The 23,120-nt window shown below is 38.1% G+C and overlaps 1 long non-coding RNA gene across 1 annotated transcript in view; it reads right to left on the bottom strand.

Annotated features, from left to right (window-relative positions):
- LOC117661383 (uncharacterized) overlaps positions 1-22,889 on the bottom strand; it is an 82,395-nt gene extending 59,506 nt beyond the window's left edge. Inside the window, exons 1-4 of the long non-coding RNA XR_015732230.1 lie at positions 22,718-22,889; positions 16,897-16,959; positions 7,893-8,115; positions 3,877-3,951 (exon numbers count right to left, since the gene is read on the bottom strand). This is a non-coding gene — a long non-coding RNA (uncharacterized LOC117661383). The remainder of the gene's footprint in view (positions 1-3,876; positions 3,952-7,892; positions 8,116-16,896; positions 16,960-22,717) is intronic.
- Between the last annotated feature and the right edge of the window lie 231 nt (positions 22,890-23,120).

A 23,120-nucleotide genomic window follows, 5' to 3' on the forward strand; every position in this document is an offset into this window, starting at 1 on the left:
TCCAGGGGAAGGATACTGTAAAATCTCCATTCCCATCCCACTCCAGGGGAAGGATACTGTAAAATCTCCATTCCCTCCCCAATCCAGGGGAAGGATACTGTAAAATCCCCATTCCCATCCCACTCCAGGGGAAGGATACTGTAAAATCTCCATTCCCTCCCCAATCCAGGGGAAGGATACTGTAAAATCTCCATTCCCATCCCACTCCAGGGAAAGGATACTGTAAAATCTCCATTCCCTCCCCAATCCAGGGGAAGGATACTGTAAAATCTCCATTCCCATCCCACTCCAGGGGAAGGTTACTGCAAAATTCCCATTCCCTCCCCAATCCAGGGGAAGGATACTGTAAAATCTCCATTCCCATCCCACTCCAGGGGAAGGATACTGTAAAATCTCCATTCCCTCCCCAATCCAGGGGAAGGATACTGCAAAATCCCCATTTTCTCCTGATCAGCTGGGACTTGGGAGGCAGAGAATGGATGGGGGTGGGGCCAGTCAGAGGTGGTATTTACTGGTTCTCCGAACTACTCAAAATTTCCGCTACGGTTCTCCAGAACTGGTCAGAACCTGCTGAAACCCACCTCTGCACTACATGATATCCATCTGTTAGGAAAACAGATGCTTGCTAAATTTCTGTATGACTACTGAAATGTCCAGATGAAGAGTTGCTAAAATATAGGGACATCTGCACAGAATATGGGCTAGATCTTTCTAAAAACAGATGGGAGATTTCACAGAAGGTCATGGAGACTAAGAAAGCTAAGATCCTGTGGGATTTCCAGATCCAGACAGACAAGCAGGTACTAGCCAATCAAGCAGACATCACAGTAGTTGACAAGCACTAAAAAACAGTGGTGGCCAAGCCAAAGTAACCCACTGACCTTTTTGGCTGAGTGGGACTTGAAGCCAAGCAATATTGGTCCAATAGTCTAACAGTAATATCAGCTATCACACCTAGGTTGCAGATATCTAAACAAATAGATGACCTTAAAGAAATGCAGGAGTCTCAAGCACTGCCATGTAATGGTTGCCTGAGTTTTGCAGCCCTAATCTGTACTTCTAATTAATTCTATTTAAGCAACTAATTCACCCCATATTAATAACTTTGGGGGACAAAACTGGATGACAGTTGGTGAATCAAAGAAATAAGGAAGCCAGCTTTTAAGTCAGAACAATGTGAGCACCAGTGATGCAATAGTGGGGGTTTCTAATTCCTCTCAGAATATATATCATTATTTCTGCTCATGCTATTCTGCAGTTGTATCAAGAGAAGCATAGATTAAGATCTTTGCAAAAAACAAAAATAACAAACATTGCAAAAAGCATTTCAAAGTATGGTTCCAATTAAAAGATTAAATTTAATTAGGATTTGTTTGTTTGTTTTTCTGTCGCCTATTATCCTGTAAGTATATGGGAGTATTTATAAATAAATAAATAAATAAATAAATAAATAAATAAATAAATAAATAAATAAATAAATAAAATTTATATAGCCACCCATCTTTCAATCAACACTGGAAGATTCCCAATCAAAGACCAAAAGACACATAGAATCACATGAAATTTGTAGGACCAAACCAATGAAAACATTAAAAGCATATCCGCCAGAATATGAATCCCATGACAAGACATTACAGATTTGTCCAACATGTCCCAAAGTTTCCAGACTGGGGAAAATTAAGAAACCTTGAAAAGCAATATACCATACAAGAGCCATTCTCTTTTTTTAAAAAAAAAAAAAAATTCCCCTGTAAGTGCATTTATGTATGTGATATGACAAAATGTACACATTCAAAGAAGTAAAAAATATTTTTAAACTTATTATGGCTTCTGTAGCATAACCTTGAAGTTGGTACTTAAGGCTCTTACTCAAACAACCCCTCTACCCCCATGCTGGTTCCATTTATAATTTGTTTTACTGTTCATCTTTTAATACGATAAGAGATTTGTTCAAGGATTTATATGGCTTCAGTTTTAACACAACCACACATGTTTTAAAATGTTGCATCATCATCATAAAAGTTGATTTAATATTTTTAAAAAATTCAACATATATTTAATAATCTATAATGAATTTTAAGGATTTGGCTATCTTCTTTTATCTATCAGCATACCTTTCTGTTGCATTGTAAGAATGGTTTCCAGAATTCATAATCCGGCTAATATAGCTTTGATAGTGTCAAACTGCCACCACTATCTGTTCATCCCACAGAGTGGATTCTGGACACAATATCTAATATAACCATTAGCTCTTCAGCTGATAACTAAGTGAGGGTGTGTGTGAGAAGTGCAGAGCCTGGGTCCCCAAGAGTTCTTCTCATCTCTTATTCTATAATTTCTAAATGTGCATATCTTTGTTCAGCTACATTTCAGCTCTTTCTTCATTTACAAAGGTAACTCCAGCATTAATTCATTTTTAGTGGCTGCCAATAGGCCATGACAGCTGGTGCGGTGTGGGTGTCACCATCTGAATTTCCCCAATGTACCAACTGTAGCATTTCTCTAAGGCAAATTTATTTTATTTATTTTTATTTTTATTTTATTGAATTTATATACCGCCCTACTCCTGAAGGACTCAGGGCGGTGAACAGCCAAAGAGATAAAACACACAAACTACAAAATTTAAAAGACAATATAAAAACCCATTAGATAATTTGGCCCAAAACAAATTAAAACACCCCTAATATTTTAAAACAAATTTACAATTTACAATTTAAAAGGGAAGTTAGGCCAGGCCAGCCTGCTGAAATAAAAAAGTCTTGAGGGCACGGCAGAAGGTGTGTAAATCCGGGATCGTCTGTATCTCCGGGGGGAGCTCATCCCAGATGGCAGGTGCCCCCACAGAGAAGGCTCTCCCCCTGGGGGCCGCCAGTTAACACTGTTTGGCCGACGGCACCCTGAGGAGTCCCTCTCTATGTGAGCGTACTGGCCGGTGAGAGGCTACTGGTGGCAGAAGGCGGTCCCATAAGTACCCAGGTCCTAAGCCATGAAGCACTCTAAAGGAGTGCCTATTTTGGAGTGCCTATTCATTTATTTATTTTTTACATTTGGCACTCTTGAGAAGCATTGAAACTCTAGTTTTCATAATTCCAATCAGTAGGACCAATGGCCTGGAGCTGGAGACCCTGTAGTCTATTATATCTGGAGTACCAAATTGTAGAGGGCTGATCAAATGAGCATCATACTCATTCCTCTGAATTTCTCTGCCTTCTTCTGCAATATCTAGTGTGTTTGTGTGGATTTGTGCTTACGGATGGGAGTAAATGAAAGATTAGCATAAAACTTGTCTCCTTTACTGTTTATTCCAAAACACCCATACTCTCTATTTTATTGAAGTAAGGAAAACTTTCACAATCTATGATTACCACATGAATATCACCTACAATACTGCAGTTCTCACTCCACAGGGGTACTTAATGTTGTCATTTTTATATACTTCTTTGTAGGGAATATTTTTATTCCCCATCTGTACTTTCAGCAAATGACTCTGAAAATTTTTCTACATGCTGTTAACTTTTTGGAACGGGCAACTATTTATGTCAAGCTGCCCTAAATTCAAGGATGTGACTTGCATTTGGAAAAGTCCTGTAACTCCAGATGTCATAGTTGATGCACGAAGCATCTGAGTCCCAGTCTAGGCTGCAGGAAGCAGCAAGGCAGAGGTCTTGTCACACATGCTGAGTGGTTGGAAACACAATCACACACGGTTAGAGTAGTTATTATCATAGCCGATAGGAGGATTGTCTCTTGTTTCGCAGGAACTTCAGCTGTTCTTTTTCTGTAAATGTCAGCCAAATAACTTGATGATGCTTGCAAACATACATAGAATCAATTTCACTTAGAACATTTTTTTTAAAAAAAATCACATAAACTCACCAGTCAGCCAGCCAGCCATAGGCAGACAAAAGAATCTGCTGTCTCATCACCACCGAATTATTCAAGCCAGATATACTGTAAAATAGAAGAAATTTAATATCAAGCTCATCTGTAACCAAAGCAGTATAAATAAACATAACCTAGTCTGTTTTACAAAGTGTTTTGGAGCTACTCATATATGCACAGGTAGCCTTCGACTTACAATAGTTCATTTAGTGACCATTCGGTATTATAACGGTACTGAAAAATGTGATTTATGACCATTTTTCGCACTTAAGACCGTTGTGGCATCCCCATGGTCCCATGACCAAAAATCAGGCAGTTGGCAACTGACTCTTATTTATGATCCTTGCAGAATCCTGAGGTCACGTGATCATTTTTTGCGACCTTCTGACAAGCAAAGTCAATGGGGAAGCCATATTCACTTAACAACCATCTTACTAACTTAACAACTGCATTGATTCACTTAACAACTGAAGCACAAAGGGTCATAAAATGTAGCAAAATTCATTTTAAAAAGGTCTCACTTAACAACAGAAATTTTGGGCTCAGTTATGATCATTAAGTGAAGGGCTACTGGTACAAAATGAAGATAATGTTGATTTCTAGAAAGATTTTAAAAGCAGCTAGAATCTGAACAGTATCAAGTCATGGATCATTCTGATACCTTGATCTCAAATCAGTAGTGTTAGGAAGTGGGGTTGAGGGGTACCCCGGACCGTGAACCAGCTCATGAGCAAACACATTAGGACTGAAATAAATCTGACAGAGGCGTCTTGTGTAAAAATATAATTTACTTTAAAACATTTTAAAAGCACTATGTCTTTAAAAAAGCACATTAGTAACAAAGTCTTATCTTGGTTATGTGAAGCCAGGCTATTTCCCTAGATTCCTCTCCACAATACCAAAACAGTTCACAAGAGAAAAAGGTTAACATGACAATAAGCAGCTTCGGTGTCAATACATCATCGAGGTAGTAGAAGGGCGGCAGCATAAACTTCACAGCTAAAAAAGTCACCTGAAGAAAAAACAATTTCAATCAGCAAATGTAGCTTGAAGCTTGTGGGAGGAAGAATGTCCAGCAGCAGCAGTTCTGATGATGGCTTGCGTGCTTCAAAACAGCAAAAGGCAAGCATCCGTAGGAGTATCTCTGCAACAGCGTTTGGAGTCCTTATCTGTGTTCTCCTCCCTTCTGTAACGTTGCACTGAGCTCTGCATCCAGCTTCCAGCAGGAGCTCTGCATCTAGGCCTAAACAGCATTTAGGCCCGAGTAGCAAGCGAAAAGGTCCTTGCTTATATGGGGAGTTAACCTGCAATTAACTAGGGCGGGGAAGGCTTGCAGGTAATTGCAAACAGGAGGTGGCTTGATTGAAACCATACTGTTTGTGACTGATCAAGTAGCCACAGCAATCCTGAAAACACTCGTGACAAGTAGTAAGTTAGGTTTTCCTTAAGTTCAGCTCAAGTGGTGATTACACTGACATGTCCATATTATTTTCGTAACAACAGTGCAGAACTGGTTTACCACTACTTTAGTCCAGGAACTACATACTATCCAGAGATTTGTGGGTGTTTTTAATATATTTTACAGCAATGAGGACGTTGTCTCTGTCTAGATTGAAAAAAGGCTGAATTAGCAATACAGATGAATTTTGTACATCCAATAGGAGATGCTGTCAGTAGATCTTCTTTTGTCTCTGTCTACCCCTGAGTGAACTTGTGAATAAAGATTATTCCTACAATTCCGCTGAGTCTTGATTGGATCCATCTGGTACTGATTTAGCTTCAGTTACTCAACATGGGCAGAACGAGTGACCTGAATATTTCCATTACATCTTATTTTGTAACTTTAGAGAAAGTATTTAATTTCTTGGTGTTGCTGTTCATATGTTATCGATGGAAAAAGATCCTCAAAGCATCTAGGATGGACCATGAATGCATTGGAGAATTTATTGCCTCTTAAATGTTGTTCAAGTATCACAGGGAAAGAAATATGGAAGAAACTGTGGCTTTCCCTTCTTAAATGTTAAAAAAAAAATGCCCAGAAATAATGCAGAAGAATTTAAACAGGGAAAGGTTTGTTCTGGTTATGCTAACTATGTCAAGCTGTTATTCTTTGTAGAACAATTTAAGCAAACAAGAGATGAGCAGAGATGCCAAAACTTTATTACTGCTTTAAAAAGTCTCTAGGATTAAAAAAAAAAAATGAATTACTTCAGTACTGCTGCTCCAACTGGTTTTAATATAGTGCAGTTTGTTAGTGTGGAATGATGGATCTGTTCCATCAAGGAATGGTTAGCTTTGCCACAAAAACATATATCCTAGAATTATTTTAAGTTACACTGTTCCAGATTCATTGACACTAACAGCTGGGAGAAATACCACAATCGTCCCAGCTTAAGTTAAAATCACTACCGTATAGCCAAGTCATATGTTAGATTTTGACATAATATTTGAGCCTGCCGGAGTGCTCCCCCATCTGCGTACATTGGAGTAGTGACTGCCACAAAAGTTTCCTCACTGACTTTGTTTTAACCCAATAGAGCCTTTCTAAGGTAAGCACCACAGTAACTTGATTCCAATAAATTTGATTCTAGGTTTTTACCTGAAAAGTTGTAACCAAACTTACTCTAAACATAATCAAGAACAAATCTCATCCATCCCATTTTATTTCATACAAACTGCAGGAAAGATAGAATATTTTTCCCAATAAATAAATATAATCTATCTGTCTGAAAGATGAACTAATTGTGCAATGTTTGGGATGCATATGGACTTATCTGGTTCACTTGGCAGTACACAAATATGAAATTGCTTGGTAAATCTTCAGTTACACTCAGTTCAATAGGCAGGGTGTGTTGTTATCATGTCGCCCAGGAGCAATGACTTCAGAAAAAAAATGAGCGTTGGCAGGGGTCAAAAGTTCAGCACATACTGTATCTCAAAATACATCCACATTTCCATGGACATCCCTTTGTGAATCATACATCCAAAGAGATCAGCCTTCTCAAGCCTTATACCATCCATACAATTTCCTAGTACACTATATTTACTAAACGAAAGAGTCTTAAATTTGCCATACATTTGCACCAATGCAATCTTAATAATGTGATTGTGAAGGATACCACTGTATACCATCGGAGTGCAATGTAGACCAGCCTCCTTGTGGTGCATCTCGGACAATGTGACTTTGTCATGGCTAAATAGTCTATGCCAGGGACGGGTTCTACTTACCTTTACTATCGGTTCGCAATGGGGCCACACAGTTCTATAGAACCGGTGCGAACTGGGGGCAACCCACCACTGGTCTATGCCTTCTGGTTGCTGGACCGCACAAGGCTCTCCCAGCAAGAAGTATTCTGTATTCAAAATGCTGCAGTGTAACAATTCCCATAATAAACAATTAATAACCATAGTAAACAGTGATGGATAATTTTTCAGGAGCAAAGCAAAGCAAAGCATTGAAGGGAAATACAGAGGGAAACATTGTGCTCAAAGTCTCAAGGCAAACATGTACTTATTCCATGTGAAGAAGAATTGAGTTGCATGAGTTGGATTATGATAGTCTTCTACAACCTGTTGCCTTCCACATGTGTAGCACTTCAACTCCTGTAAATGCCAAGGAGTAGACTAAGAGAACATCTCCTCATTTATACTGACATGTCATTTTTATCAGATAGACACAAAAATAAAGATTGTTGGGTAAGGCTACCCAAGTTTACTTTGATAGTGTATTAAAGCTCTATATAGCTAGGACTATATATTAAACTCTCCAATAGGGATCTCCGCCAACACTTTATTCTTAAATTTGTTTTTTTCTGGAGCTAGCTTTTTTATCAAGAGCTGTATATTTGCTAATTTACAGACTGATATACCAACAGCAAGGGCTTCTATCCATCAAATGGGCAGCTTGCAGTCATAAGACTGCATCTGGACTGCTATTTTATTTAGAAGCCACAGAATTTTTGTGGAATGTACAAACAAGTTTCAGAAAACCTTATTTTTCCAGTTCATACCTAACTTTTTTTTTCTAATTTCTGGCAAACATAATCCTGGCCTTTTCCATCTCTGGGTGCCACCCAACTTTTCCAAGGAGTGTCTTCCTGATGCATTAATTTTTCTCTCAGGTTCTATGTTGTCAACATGTCTTTTTAATGAGAATTGATCTTTGCATCCACTTCTGGTTCAGGCAAAGCAAGACAATTCTTGTGCTGTCCACCTACAGGGAACCAAACTGTCCTGTACAAAATAATAATAGAATGCAGTGAATAAAAACATAATCTTAATGAGCATGTAGAGATCTAGAGATGTTAGATTTATGCATTCCTGTTCTAATAGTTAGTAGAAATGAAGGCAAAGCTAAAGGTTCCCCTCAAACATATGTGCTAGTCGTTTCCGACTCTAGGCGGCAGTGCTCATCTTCTTTTCAAAGCTGGAACGCTGTTACCTTCCCACCAAAGGTGGTCCCTATTTTTCTATTCGCATTTGTTATGTGCTTTCGAACTGCTAGGTTGGCAGAAGCTGGGACAAGTAATGGGAGATCACCCTGTTAAGTGGCACTAGGGATTCAAACTGCTGAACTGCCAACCTTTCGATCGACAAGCTCAGTGTAGAAACAGTAAGTCATAAAAAGAAATATTTATAAACAAAAGACAATTTTTAATTGGCTAATTTTATGGGTAAGGGGTTTTAAATTGGGGGAAGCCAATTCAGATTTAATTATGTTTTAAATTATTTTAATGTTTATATTGTATGTTTTTTAATCCTGGCTGTTCACCCCCCCCGAGTCCTTCGGGAGAGGGGCGGTATAAAATTTTTTTTAAAAAAATTGGAAAACGAGCCTTCAGTATACAACAAAACATGACTCTGCTTTGTAACTTTATTTATCTCGTCCCTATGTAAAATAAATGGGAGAGCTGGAATTCAAATAAAGATATGTATTGCCAAATTCACGATTTTCTTAACTGTAATGCATGGCTATGAAAGTTGGACTATCAGAAAAACTGAAGGAAAAAAAATCAATGTCTTAATCAATGCTATGAAAACACTGTGATTTCCTTGAACTGTATAAGAAGAACAAATCCTTCAATATTGGATGAAATCCAGACACTGGAAACACTAATTACAAATTTAACCTGAAGTATGGCCAAAGGCAAGAGTCACTGGAGAAGACTCTGATGCTTGGGGGAAAAAAAATGAAGGCCATCAAAAAAGAGGCTGATGGAAGACAAGGGAGTTACATTCTATCTCCAAAGACACAAACACAAACCTACAAGAACTCAGATGCATTACTGACAGATAATCATGGGAAACTGTTATCCATAGGGCCACAAAGAATCAGAAGTGACAGAATGTACAACAGCAAGAATTTCCTTTAATGCTGAATAAATAATAATAATCTACTGCATCATAGCAGAGAGATGGAAAACATAAAGCAACATTTCTATAAAGTTGTGAAAAAGGCAGGAATGTAAAGCCAAGATGATGCAAGAAGCAATTCTGCTCTCCAGCAAGGGTTCCTTACTATGGCACCATCATACACTTTTGAAAAACTTCAGCTAGATTCAACTGAATGAAGTAACGACTGGCTCCAACAGTTCACAACCTGTAGGTGGGAGAACTTAGAGTTGGCCCAGCCAATTAGGTTCACCTGTGAAGCTCCCAGTGTGAGGTGTGTAACCAAACCAGCTTGGTACGTTCTATTGGTCATGAAGGGTTGCTGCAGGACCAGCTCTGCTTCTGCCTACTTCTGCTCTTGCCTGCAATTAATGAGGCTGGCCTCCCATCTTTCCTGGAACTAGTCCACAAAAGATTGGATAGCAGGCTTGGATGTCACAAGCACAGCAAGGTTATCACTGCCCAAAGTATGTTTAGCCAGGGTTAATCTCAAGAGCCTTCACAAAGGAACCAGTCAAGGATCCCTTTTCCAGCCTCTCATTAGAAGACTATTTTATAACCCATTTTTACATGCAGGGCCAACATTCCTCTGAATCCCATGAAGGAAAATCTGATAATAGGTACCCTTAATAGGCATTTCCCTTTGTTGCAAAACAATAAAAATTCTCCGACGACATTATTTCTTCTCTCAATTTCCCCCTCTTCTGAACTGTCATTTGCCAGTAATCCTCTCCCCCTCTCTCATCTTGCCAAGAAGGGGAAAACTATATCCTTATGTTTCTAGAAGCAGCTGGTCATTGTAGCTGTTCTTCATATGAAGAACGTGAGGAATGCTATGTTCAGACAGGAAATGAATAAAAATTGAAGTGTAAGCCTAAAATATTTTCCATCAAATTAAAAATAATAATAATAAAAAACCAAACTGCCTCCAAAAGCAACATAAATTAAAATCCTAGCTTCATGCCACCCAACTTTACATCATAGCCACTTTCACTTTAATGCCCACTTCTCCAAAATGATTATGATCAATGGCCACCCAAAAAATATGCACTCATGTTCTAATTTCATATTCTGATAGCACTTGCTTGCTCGAGATCAGAAACTACTAGTTACTCTTAGGTTTTTTTCCCCACTTTCCCACCTGTTAAGGTGGACCCAATTATGCCAATACTTATCCAGAACCTAAAGTAAACTAAGTACCTTGGCAAGAAATCAGTATGTTGAAACTTAGCAAAAACAGTTCCAACCTTTCAAAGGCAAAAGTATTGTTTTATTCACTGACCATAAAGAGGTTGATTCTAGCAGCAAAGCCCCATAAATGAAACCAATGAACAAGTGTCAAACTTGTTATTCAGGTGTCAATATAATGAATGAATCATTGTAACCCAATGGCTGTGCTAATGCCAGGCCATAAATCATGGCATATAAACTACAATTGTTGGGCTTACACAAGAAACACATCAAACAAATTATATGGCTTGATAAAATTCAACCCTAGACACTGACACTCCAAGATGTTGAATTTTTAAACATTATGACCAAATCTAACTTATTGGTTAAATTATAGTTGTGGAAGAGTTGCCTAAATCAGTGGTGAAATCCAAATTTTTTTACTACCAGATCTGTGGGCGTAGCTTGGTGGGTGTGGCAGGGGAAGGATACTGCAAAATCTCCATACCCACCCAACTCCAGGGGAAGGATACTGCAAAACCTCCATTCCCTCCCCACTCCTGGGGAAGGGATATTGCAAAATCTCCATTCTCACTCCGCTCTGCGGCCAGCCAGAGGTGGTATTTGCTGGTTCTCCGAACTGCTCAAAATTTCCGCTACCAGTTTTCCAGAACCTGTCAAAACCTGCTGGATTTCATCCCTGGCCTAAATCCATGTTTTGTAATAGGCTTACTTATCTCAATCATAGCTCCGGTGTCATCTCAACTTGGAAGGGAAAGCTTTATCTATGATTTTGGCATACATAGAGATGTCATAAAGGTGATGAAAGAGCAGCCTCATATCACTCTACCCTGCCAACCAGAATATCTACTGTATCATTCCTGCTGATTTTGCTCCTTCCTCCCCCGAAGCATTCAAAGGGTAAACAGGATGTGCAAGTGAACCAAGCTCAGCTCAGCTTCCTATCAACCAATGCAGATCTCTATGTTTCAAAAACAAAAATGCCAGCTGATTAGGCACTGCAATTCAAGAGAGACTGTCAAGCACCCAGAGACATTGTGACTTTTCTCCTGTCCTTGAAATAGGAAGAATGTTGATACATGTATTCATTCATCGTTTTTATATGGCCAACCATCTCACAGAACTTGACCCTGGGCAGTGTAATGTGCTGCACAGTCTACTATGTCTTGGCAATGAGTCAGGTCCCTTTTGAATATGGTGGCAATTCTCTCCAGTTTCACTACCCATCCACCCACCCAAAAAACTCCAGCTGCTAAGTGAGAATCTGGTGTTTCTGATAGCCAAACCAAAAAAAAAAAATTACCTTAGAAGCAGAAAATGCAGTGGCCAGATGGGAGTAGTCATTTGGAATATGACTACTCCTGACCTCTAACTTCTCCTGACCTCTAACTTCTCTTTCATGGTCTCCATCTAATCGGTGGCCTTCTGGATAGTGAACAAAGATAAAAATATAACAGCAAAAGATATTCTCCTGTCCAGTTGTGTCCAATTCTAGGAGGCAGTGCTCATCTCCATTTCGTAGCCGAGGGATCCAGCCTTGTCCGAAGACCCTTTCCATGGTCATGTGACCAGCATGGTTATATACTGAGCTGAACCCTGTTACTTTCACACCAAAGTGGTACCTATTTATCTACTAGCTTTTGCATTCTTTCGAACTGCTAGGTTGGCAGGAGCTAGGGCAAGTAACATGAGCTCGCCTCATTGTGCAGTACATGAGTCTTGAACCCGGGATGTCAGCTTTCTAGGCTGACAAACTCAGGCCCTTTAACCGCTGAGCCATCATGTCCACCAAAATATCATACATAATCCAAATCAATTTTTTAAAAATCCAAGCCGAGGCCCCTATTAAAAATTAAATTAAAAAGTCTATTTGACAACATTTTTATGTTTTTATTAGTCTTTTTTTTATCCTGCCTTTAGTTTTGATTAAAAGGAGGTGCATATAGCTAATGCTCTCACCTGCTATTTTTCCCACAATTACGAGAGGTGCCATGACAGAGATGGCATGCTTTCTAAGATCTGTCAGGTGACACTGCTTCACTGAGAGCATTCAGAACATGCCTTTCCTGTCAGGTCTAATGGGACAGGCAGAAACCACTGTGGAGCCATGCCATCTAGGGCTTTAAAGGTGATAACAGCCAACAACCTAACTAGAGTATCAGTGACTATAAGCAGTGTCTCATTAGCTAAAAAGGGCACATGTGAGCAAGATGTATTTGTGCAAAGACATTATTTGAGCAGGAGTATAAATCAAGGAAGACCTCCAGACTATGCACCAACTGTGTTTGGAAGATTGTGAGAATCTTCTGCTTCTGGCAAAAAGTACTCTAAGTAGGATGTCTTTGAGGTGCAGCAAGAAGGCTAGGTGGGTGAGCCCACATTGTGGCTAGTTGTGCTTTGTGGTGTCATCTGGACAGCATTTGTTGGGTGATTCACTTAAACATGTGCTCTGCTACATCAATCCATTTGATCTGCAAGTCCTCCTAAACTAGACACAGTTTTCCTTAGTTTTGTCTCCACAAGCTATAGACTGGAATCAGGTCACTATAACTAGCTAAATGAATATGAAATGTGAACTGGGAGTTAGGGGGAAACATAGTCATTTATTCTCTCTAATGAAAAAAAAAAAGCACAAGAGAAAAATGCTAGAATGCATGGTCCACCCATTGTAGAGATGTAAAAGAGGACAACATCTGTGGTTGTTGCTGTTTTTTTAATGCATGCTATGTGCCAGTCCTGGTTTTAGTTGAAGCTATGCAATTGGTGGAATGCATAAAAATCAGAAAGAGTCCAGCAGCCCCTTTTGAGAATAATAAAAGATACAAAAAGACCCAAACTTTTGTGAGCTGTAGCTTACTTCAATAGATGCAATCTATGATAGCAGATGGGGAAGGAACCCTCATGGGGTTGGATCCCAGCTGAGTATATCCCTAGTGAATATATTACCTCTGAAATCAAATCGAGATTCAGTTCTAAATTCTAAATTTTAAAGTCTGAATCATAAGACAAACCACAGGCACTGCCAGACAATCAACTGGTTTCAGACAATCAACTGGTTTTAGCGTATTATGACAGAGAAAGAAGCCAAGACAAAACAAAATCTGAAGACGTATGTTTAAACATACAGGTGATGTTTACATTTTTGCAAATAGTCCTCTGTATTAAAGGTAAAGGTAAAGGTTCTCCTCGCATATATGTGCTAGTCCTTCCCGACTCTAGGGTGCTCATTTCCATTTCAAAGCCAAAGAGCCAGCGCTGTCCGAAGACGTCTCCGTGGTCATGTGGCCGGCATGACTAAATGCCAAAAGTGCATGGAATGCTGTTAACTTCCCACCAAAGGTTACCTTCCCACCAAACGTGCTTTCGAACTACTAGGTTGGCAGAAGCTGGGACAAGTAACGGGAGCTCACCCCGTTATGTGACACTAGGGATTCGAACCACTGAACTGTTGACCTTTCAAGTGACAACCTCAGCATCTTAGCCACTGAGCCACCGCATCCCTCCTCTGTATTATAGAGGATTAAATAAATGCACGCTAAAGGTTATTCAAAACTGTTAAACTAAGTATTAGTTTTGAAATATGTATTTGCCCTTTTAATTAAATTTCCATATTGAATCAATAAAAAATCCAATCTTTTCCACCTTGATGCCCTCCAGATGTGTGGGAATTCTCAGATATCTTAACAAGCATGGAGCTCATTCTGAGCATTATGGCAGCTAAGGGACCCAAATGTCTGGGAGCTACAAGATTGAAGAAGGATGAGATAAACCCACCAACACATTAAATTTTAAAAATCTGCTAAATGATTGCATACTGCAAAAAAAGTAGTACGTCATACACTAATACATTCTTCCACTGATGAAGAGAATCAGGCTTTATAAGCAGAACTGAATGTTACCAATTCGGGCTGTATACTTTTAAAGGATAGCCAAACAATGACTCATTCCCAGATCTGCACAGATGAAGCATTAGAATCAACTCTTGTGACTTTATGGATCCAACACACAATCTCTTTTTCCATGACATAAAGGAGATAATTTCATGGTAAAGTTTTCCAGATGTCTTTTTTCCCATAGAGTCTCAGTAAGAAAATGCACTTTGTATATTAATTTGAAATCTTGAAATCCATGGCAAATTATTTAACCAGGAATGAATTTGCACACACACACAAATGTCTTCCCTAAACTCATTTAAAGAAGCATGCTAATCCTTTAATTATGCAACATGTTGAAATGATAACACGTTCTTGAAAAAACACCTTGATTTAATGAAAACTGTTGACAAACCTTTGCCACCAGGGAAACTGATAAATCTGCAAGTTTGCAACAGACATCTTAAAAGTCATGATAACTGGGACCAACTTTATTTGACAAATTTAACTAATTCCAAAGTTAAAAACACCTGGAGTCAAGGTATTGCTTTATTTATTTATTTTTCTGCACTGTCCCAATAAAATTCTTTCTTCAAGAATCAAAGAGGTAATAAAGGAGAATATTTGTAGCTCTGGGTTGAAATGAGGGGTCCCTGGTGCTCTCTGAACTTGGTTGTTTTCTTGCAGATTTTTCATTACCCAAACTTAGTAACATCATTAGTGCATGTTACCTAATTTGGGTAATGAAACACCTGCAAGGAAACAACCAAGTTCAGAGAGCGTCAAGATCCTCTCAAAGAGACGAGCAAGGAGGATGATATGTGCTATAATGGAAGTGTTGGTATATTTAGTATGTTAACTTGAATAGAATAGAATAGAATTCTTTATTGGCCAAGTATGATTGGACACACAAGGAATTTGTCTTTGGTGCATATGCTCTCAGTGTACATAAAAAGACAAGATACATTCGTCAAGAATCATAAGGTACAACACTTAATAATAGTCATACGGTACAAATAAGCAATCAAGTCATACTCGGAAACAGTATCAATATAAATTGTAAGGATACAAGCAACAAAGTTACAGTCATGCAGTCATAAGTGGGAGGAGATGGGTGATAGGAACAATGAGAAGACTAATAGTAATGCAGCCTCAGTGAATAGTTTGACAGTGTTGAGACATACATTCATTCCCAAAGTCCAAAATATCTCTTTATGATGGGGATCAGAACTGAAGGAGGCCACAAGTTAACCCATATGCCTTTGCTTCACAATGCAGATTTCCTTGTTGCAGGGCGTATCCTTTTGACCATAACCCAGGGAGAAATCCAGCAGGTTCCGACAGGTTCTGGAAAACCGGTAGCGGAAATTGTGAGTAGTTCGGAGAAGCGGCAAATACCACCTCTGACTAGCCCAAGAGTGGGGGAGAGGGGGGGAGAAGATTTTGCAGTATCCTTTCCCTACCATGCCCACCAAGCCACACCCACCAAGCCACACCAGGCCCACAGAACCAGTAGTAAAAAAAAATTAGATTTCACCACTGCCGTAACCCATAAGAGGCCCCACTTGTACCTAAATACGGCATAAATATACTGTAGCAGCATCTTCTCCATAACCCTCTCTTCCTCTCATCCCTTGCCTATGTATGAGATAGGCTTGCCATCTTTAGTTATACTCCTATGGAAGTTTTCCTCTTATTCAGACATCATCCAAGAGCAGCCTGAAGACATATAAAATCTGCTAGATGTGTCATCCATTACCTTGGAAGGAAGACAGTGACTGAAAACAGAAACATTAGATGTAAGACAGGGATCAACAAAGGAGACAAAGAAGGGTCAGGGTCTCTTTAACTTATCTCTCTGCTGCCCGTCTCCAAGAAATCTTGCATGTTGAATTCTTACTTCTCTATTTTGATGCCAATTTTAAGCATCAAATAATTCTCTAAATTCTGAGCTAGCATGGAAAACACCAGGTGGTAAAAAGCTGGAAGAAAGTAAAGGGCTATTTTATCCAGTTATTCCAACTGATGGGAACCTTTCTATGCTTTTCGCTTCTTGTTTGTTAATGTGATTTCATAATGGTGGCTATTTTCTATACAGGTAGTCCTCAACTTACTACCACAATTGAGCCCAAAATTTATGCTGCTAAGTGAGACATTTGTTAAATGAGTTTTGCCCCATTTTACGACCATGCTTGCCACAATTGTTAAGTGAATCACTGGTGATGTTTAGTTGGTAACAGTTGTTAAGTGAATGTGGCTTCCCCAATGACTTTGCTTGTCAGAAGGTCACAAAAGGTGATCACACAGGGCACTGCAACTGTCATAAATACAAGTCAGTTGCCAAGCATCTGAATTTTGATCCCATGACCGTGGGGATGCTGCAAATATTGTAAGTGTGAAAAATGATCCTAAGTCACTTTTTCAGTGCTGTTATAATTTTGAATGGTCACTAAATGAAGTGTTATAAGTCGAGGACTACCTGTACTAGTTTACATTTTAAAACCTATTATTCCAAAGTGATATGAAATGGCACAATAGTTATAAAAAACGGTTAACCCACCTTCCTCCTAGGATTCTCAGCAGCTGACAAGTATGGAACATAATAGATATAAAAAAACAGGCACTGAAAAGGAGTAAGGAAAAATAAATCAGAATTATTTTTTAAAATGGCTAGCCAATTAAAAGCTGGGATTGTTTGCATTGTATTCTGAAGCTTCTGGAACAGTATCTCAACTCTTGTGGTGCCTTCCAGATGTGAACAATCACTGGCTGGGAAGTGTGGGAGTTACAGTCCCAAGACATTTGGAAGGTGTCAGGTTAGAAAGACAGATTCAAAAGAGCCAAGCCGTTATATGCCAATCCCAAGGTATCCAGATTAGCCCTGATTTATAGAGCCTAAGAAAAGTACAGCCAGCCTCTTAATGGGCCACTCCTTAAAAAGCAGATGTTGTAAAATTGACAGATATATGCTGGTGTGTGTGAGAGAGAGAGAGAGAAAGAGAGAGAGAGAGAGAGAGAGAGACTGTGAGTTAGATAATCTTTCAATCCTGAAGCTTTTGAAATAGATATGACAAATAGAAATTGAAATTTATGTACTAAAAATGAGCTTCCGTTTTGGTAATTTTGTTTTGGTTTTTACCCCACTTAACCCTCATGTCAGAAACTTTACTTATCATATGTCTTGTTATTGTAGATGGGTAATAAAATAAATAATAGAACAGACAAAATTCTATTATTGGCATTCATATCTTCGTTCGGTTTCCTCTTCAAAGCTTTGGTGCTGAATTCAAGGGGCACACTTTCTGAGCTCACCTAAGTGGGCCAATAAAACAAATCCCCATATAAAGTTGCCAAGTCTATACCACCACGGACTTGAAGTGGGAAGGTTTTTGTGGCTGACTATTCCCTGGGTGGTGAATATTTCATTTATGTAATAGCAGCATATCAGGGAAAAAGCAAGATCAATTTTTAAAAATCCATGTCATCTAACTATTTATGAAAATTGTTCCTCGGGATGTGCAAAACCTTATAGAATTTTTGCTATCCAAAAAGAAGAAGAAGAAAGATTTCTTTCACATGTTTACTTTATTAAACTATTATTTTTATAGAAATACTCAAGTTCACTTTAAAGTTCACTTCGAATGAAATTGGTTATTCTGATAGCAAATTTTCCATCCAATTTCAGAACTATTGGTAATCAGCTGATTGCAAATCCTTATCCCAGATCCTGATGGACATAAACATTTGGACAAACGTTTACTTTTAAAATCATAGAAGGTCTTAATATTTCTTTTCAATGCACTAAACAATATACTATAAAAGAAAACTTTGCCAATCTGAATATGGATAATCAGTAACATTCTGCAAAGCACACCATCTATGCTAGTAAGAAGTGGATTGTGTGCCATCTAGTGGCAGCAGACTTGATATACACTTTCTAAAAGACAAGATTTTTCCTCACTATAGTACAGTACAAAATAATAATGCTACAGGTTCTACCTGTACCTTAGTAGGCAATAAACTACATTAGCATCAAATTTGTCATCCCCACAGTTGATTTCTATCATATTTTTATTGCCTCTGTTTTGAGCCCCTGTGACTTCTCTTCAAAATAATGAGTGTCTGGCACTGCCCTGGGACAGCTTCCGAACAGGAGGAAACATACTATTTTATTGCTAAGAATAATTTGAGCTTATCTTATTTGTGAACTGAGCATGAGATGTCATGGGGACAGGGCAGAAAAAAAATATGTTGTCATACCATGTTTGCACTATGGTTAGGTACCAATGAGAATAGAGCCACAGAATTATAAGGATCATTTAAGGTTTTAGATCCAATCTTTCATTGAATTTAATGAAAAACTATTTAAATGTAGAAATAAAAGTTAGAAATAGAATCGGATCATATTGTCATTTTGGGTGAACAGGAAGTTTTTTTTAAAAATAAAATAATTGATGAAATAATTAATGAAATAATTTCATCACAGATGATGGAATTACATACAATTTTTCAAAGTGATCCTAAAGTTATTGCCAGTACTATATGAAGTCCCAGGTCACTATTGGAGACCAGGAATCTCTTGCTGACAACTGTATCTATGAGTGAGCATGAAGATAAAGATACTTCCCTCTGATGAATATTTGAAACAAATGCAAAAGGATGACTGGGAGAGAGACACAGGTCTTTCACTTCATGGCATGATAGGCTACCTTGTTGGTTAACATTGAGACCCTTGACACATGTACAGCATCGAGCTAAGAAGCATTTAGAAAGTGCAGGGTAGCACAATACAAGGTAACCAGCAACCAACAACCTTTCCCTCAGCTTCCTTTGATATTGTTTTCAAGGTGACAAGACAATTTGTGGCAAGGAAAGCAATCACACATTTTCGCTTCCTCTGCATTATTTCTATCAATATCTTTAGAATTTTATTGACAAAATATCTGCAAGAATTACTAAGTGAAGAAAATACCGGGCATTCTGTGTGCGTTCTTACACTTGTGTTTTCTCTTATTAGTTCATTTCTACATAAAAGGAATGGATTCCTTGCTGAGTACTTTGGCAGTTCAGTTTGATTAAGCACCCAAATGTTCTGGATTGTTTTTCTCTTTCTCTTTGATCTGAAGGGTGGAACTGGCAGTTCTACAGACAGGATTTTCCAGAGCAATGGTCAAAAGCTGATGTAATTTAGCATCCTATGTCAGTTTGAAACTAAATTGAAGTGAAATCCTGAAAAGTTTAGAATGCCTTAGAAAATAATGATGAGCAGCAGTCATTAAAAAGTAAGTAAGTGCCAGGCAAGTTTCTCTATGTGAGACATTCTACACTTGGTGAGCCTTATCTGAAAGGCCTCTAGTTTAGCACACAGATGCATCTAATTTGGCAGGACTCCTTTAGAAGGCTTTGCCTTCGTTTTCAAGGAAGATTTTAGCATTTGTAGGGTAAGGGAATGGAATGGAATGGAATGGAATGGAATGGAATGGAATGGAATAGAATAGAATAGAATAGAATAGAATAGAATAGAATAGAATAGAATAGAATAGAATAGAATAGAATAGAATAGAATAGAACTTTATTGTCACTTTAAATGCAAACTAATCAGCATACATTAAAATGAAATTTCATTGCATTTAGCTCTCAAAAGATAGCCATTATACATATACCCACATACACGCACATATATATGACACGGAGAAACATCAGTCTAGTTCGAATGTATACATATACCTTGCAAAAAACAAAATATCCTGCGAATTTACAATAATCTGGCGAATTTACCATGTAAGAGGAAACAAAGTTTCTGCCTTGGTGATTCTGTGATTCATTGGCAACCAAGAGGTGAGATTGCTAAATTGAAGTGGCTGTACAGCCGCCCACCTGGCACCACAGCCAGTGGAACTTGCCATCAGCTACTAAACATTGACAAGTAGCAACAAGCAAGCCTAATTCATGCTTATGTCTTGGGAGCAAATTGAACCAAAGAGCTTTGACAACCTTTCAAAAATTCCTTGAGGCAGTTTGCAGAGCGATTGATACTAAGTAGAGAATATTTTACACAAAGAAACAAGTTGAGAAACCATGCTAGTGTTATTTTTAAATAATATTTCAATCAAATGGTTCCGGTTCTCTTAATCTGATATTCAATGGGGGGGGGGGGGACGACAACACACAATTTTGCAATGACCTAGAATTTAAAAATGGGAAGGAATCTTGGAAACTTGTTAGTCCAAACTCCTGATCAGGACTGAAACCATCCCAGATAAATGGAAATCCAATGTTTGCTTGAAAACGTCCAAGAAGCAGGCCAGTCCACTGCTTAATAGCTCTTGTGATGCGGAATTTCTTCCTTATTTTGACTTTGGATCTCCCTGTGAAAAATTTCTATGCTCTGGTTCTTGTTCTTCCCTCAAGAGCTGTACAGAATATATCCATATCTTCTTTCCTATGACAGCCCTTCAGAAACTGAAAGGCAACTATCATATATCCCCTCAGATTTCTAATCTTTTTAGGCTAAAAATGTATTCTTTCTTCATTAGGATTTAGCTTCCAAACTCCTTATCAATTATGATATTCTTCTCTGAACTCTCTCTAGGTTGTCATCATCCATCTTGTATTATGATAACCCAAAGAAAAGGATATGGCATTCAAGGTATGATCTGATTAATGCAACATAAAATGGACCTATCATACCTAGAAAATATAGTTTTCCATTCTTAAAAAATGAAAGCATCTTATATTGCTGAACTATTAATTAAAAAGGAAAACATTTGCAAGAAGTGTGCATACTAGGCAAAGTATAATAACAACATTAATAGTGCCTCCATTCCAAGAAGATATTTACTATTGTTTGCTCCTGGTGAGCATTTGTGTATATTACACTATATCTCTTCAGGCAGTTATTTAATTGAAGGGTTTTATTATATTTATTGTTAGGGTTGAAATTAGTGAGGAGGCAACCCAACCCAGGCAAGAGATGATTATGTAAACATACCACAAATGACTTAATTTCAAGTCTAACAAGAACCAAGCCTATTAATTAATTAAATCCATTAATCTGGGCAGGCAGGAAAAATGAGCCTTGAGTTTAAACCCATGCAAATAGATACATATCTCTGACATTTTTGACCTGCAATGTTGACTGTGTGCCTTCATTTTTTACTGCAGTCAAGATTCTCATCTAGCTGAGTTGTGTCTGTTGAGTCTTCAGCCAAGTCAAGCCAAGAAACTGAGCTAAGGGGTGAAAATGTCAGCCTGGTGTTATACTGTTGATCCCAGATGTGAATCCTGACATTATGAAATACTCTTTCACACTGACTACATATAAATTGTTGAAAAATGCCTTTGGCTTTAAGAAAAAGCAACCCCCACAGGACTTCACATCCAGAATCTATATGATGAACAGACCTGGTAGAGAAGTCAGATTCATCTAAAGAGAATGTTCCATTTGTTCTAGGCAGTTCCTTTGGGTTTTCACAGCTTAGAAAAACATCAGACTTCAGCATGAAGACAATTGAAAGCTGTATGACATATACTTTGTGAGAAGTACAGTATAATCATAAAATGGGCATTACAGAGGAAGCTATCCTCATGCCAGATTTAGAGTATGTTTAGATTTAACTTGATCCCCTTGGACTTTTTAGAATTTAAGCATATGCTTATATTTAAGTAAATGTGTTGGTAATTTACTACCACTGATGGATTTACACACATAATTAACTTCATTGAATTAGGACAACAGCTTGTCAAGTGGAATGGAAGTGTTCATACTGGCAAGAGATTGAGGTAAAATATGATGCGTGATTTTCCTCCCCAAAATGTGTTCCAATAGATTTTTCTGCCCACCTGCAAAAAAAAGTTTTGAAGCAAGTCCATACTTGAATTTTTGTTATGTTTCTTATATAGTCTTGATTTTTTTTTTTTACCTTACAAATTATACACATTTATTAGTCTGCTTCTTGTCAGGACATTTTTAAAAATCTGAACAATGGAACGCAATTTACTACACTTTTCCCCAAAAAAGAACAAAGACAGGAATGCAAGTTTTTAGTATCTTTGAAAGAATGTGAACTGATCCTTCATGCTAACATATGGTTCTTTCATTAAGCTTTAATAGGCCATAAGATCCCAATTTCTGAATCCAGAATGTAAAACTGTGCTTTGAGAAACTTAGGAGAGCTAGGTTTAAACTTTCAATTTTATTACCTTATTTTCTTTAAGTAGTAACATGCTTTCTTGTGAACCTAAGGTTTTCTCATTTCCATTCTACTTGCTTGGGGTTTTTTACTGTTCCACTGAAAATGGTCATACTGGTTAAACTCTGATTCCCAGATGTCAGTCAAGAAAACACATAATTTTTCTGATACGAGTAGAAACAGTTTTACCTTCAAAATATGCAGGAAAGCAAGGAAGATGCCATTATTATGGTGGTCGAACAGCAAAACATTTTATGTGGACTAAATCTGGAAGATGAAAATGCAAATAACCCAAATCAATTATTACATAAGACAATATACCTGGAAAACATGTCCACCTGCCATTTTTTCCAATCACTCTCCATGATAGGAATCATAGAAAGAGAACTGTTATATGACACTTCCCTGTTTATCCCAAGCTTATTGGAAGGCTCAACCAGGCATCAGCCAGGAACACCAGGAAACATATATGGTTGTGGAATATACATTCGGAATATTGAAAACACATGTTTGGGTTGGAAGAGCAAAGGCAGGAGAAAAGAAAAAAACAGGCAAGACCCCAATGCAGCGCAGCATGAACCCAAGGGAAAGT

Source organism: Pantherophis guttatus, chromosome 2 (genome assembly GCF_059756535.1).
Source record: "Pantherophis guttatus breed Tessera chromosome 2, ASM5975653v1, whole genome shotgun sequence".
NCBI lineage: Eukaryota > Metazoa > Chordata > Lepidosauria > Squamata > Colubridae > Pantherophis > Pantherophis guttatus.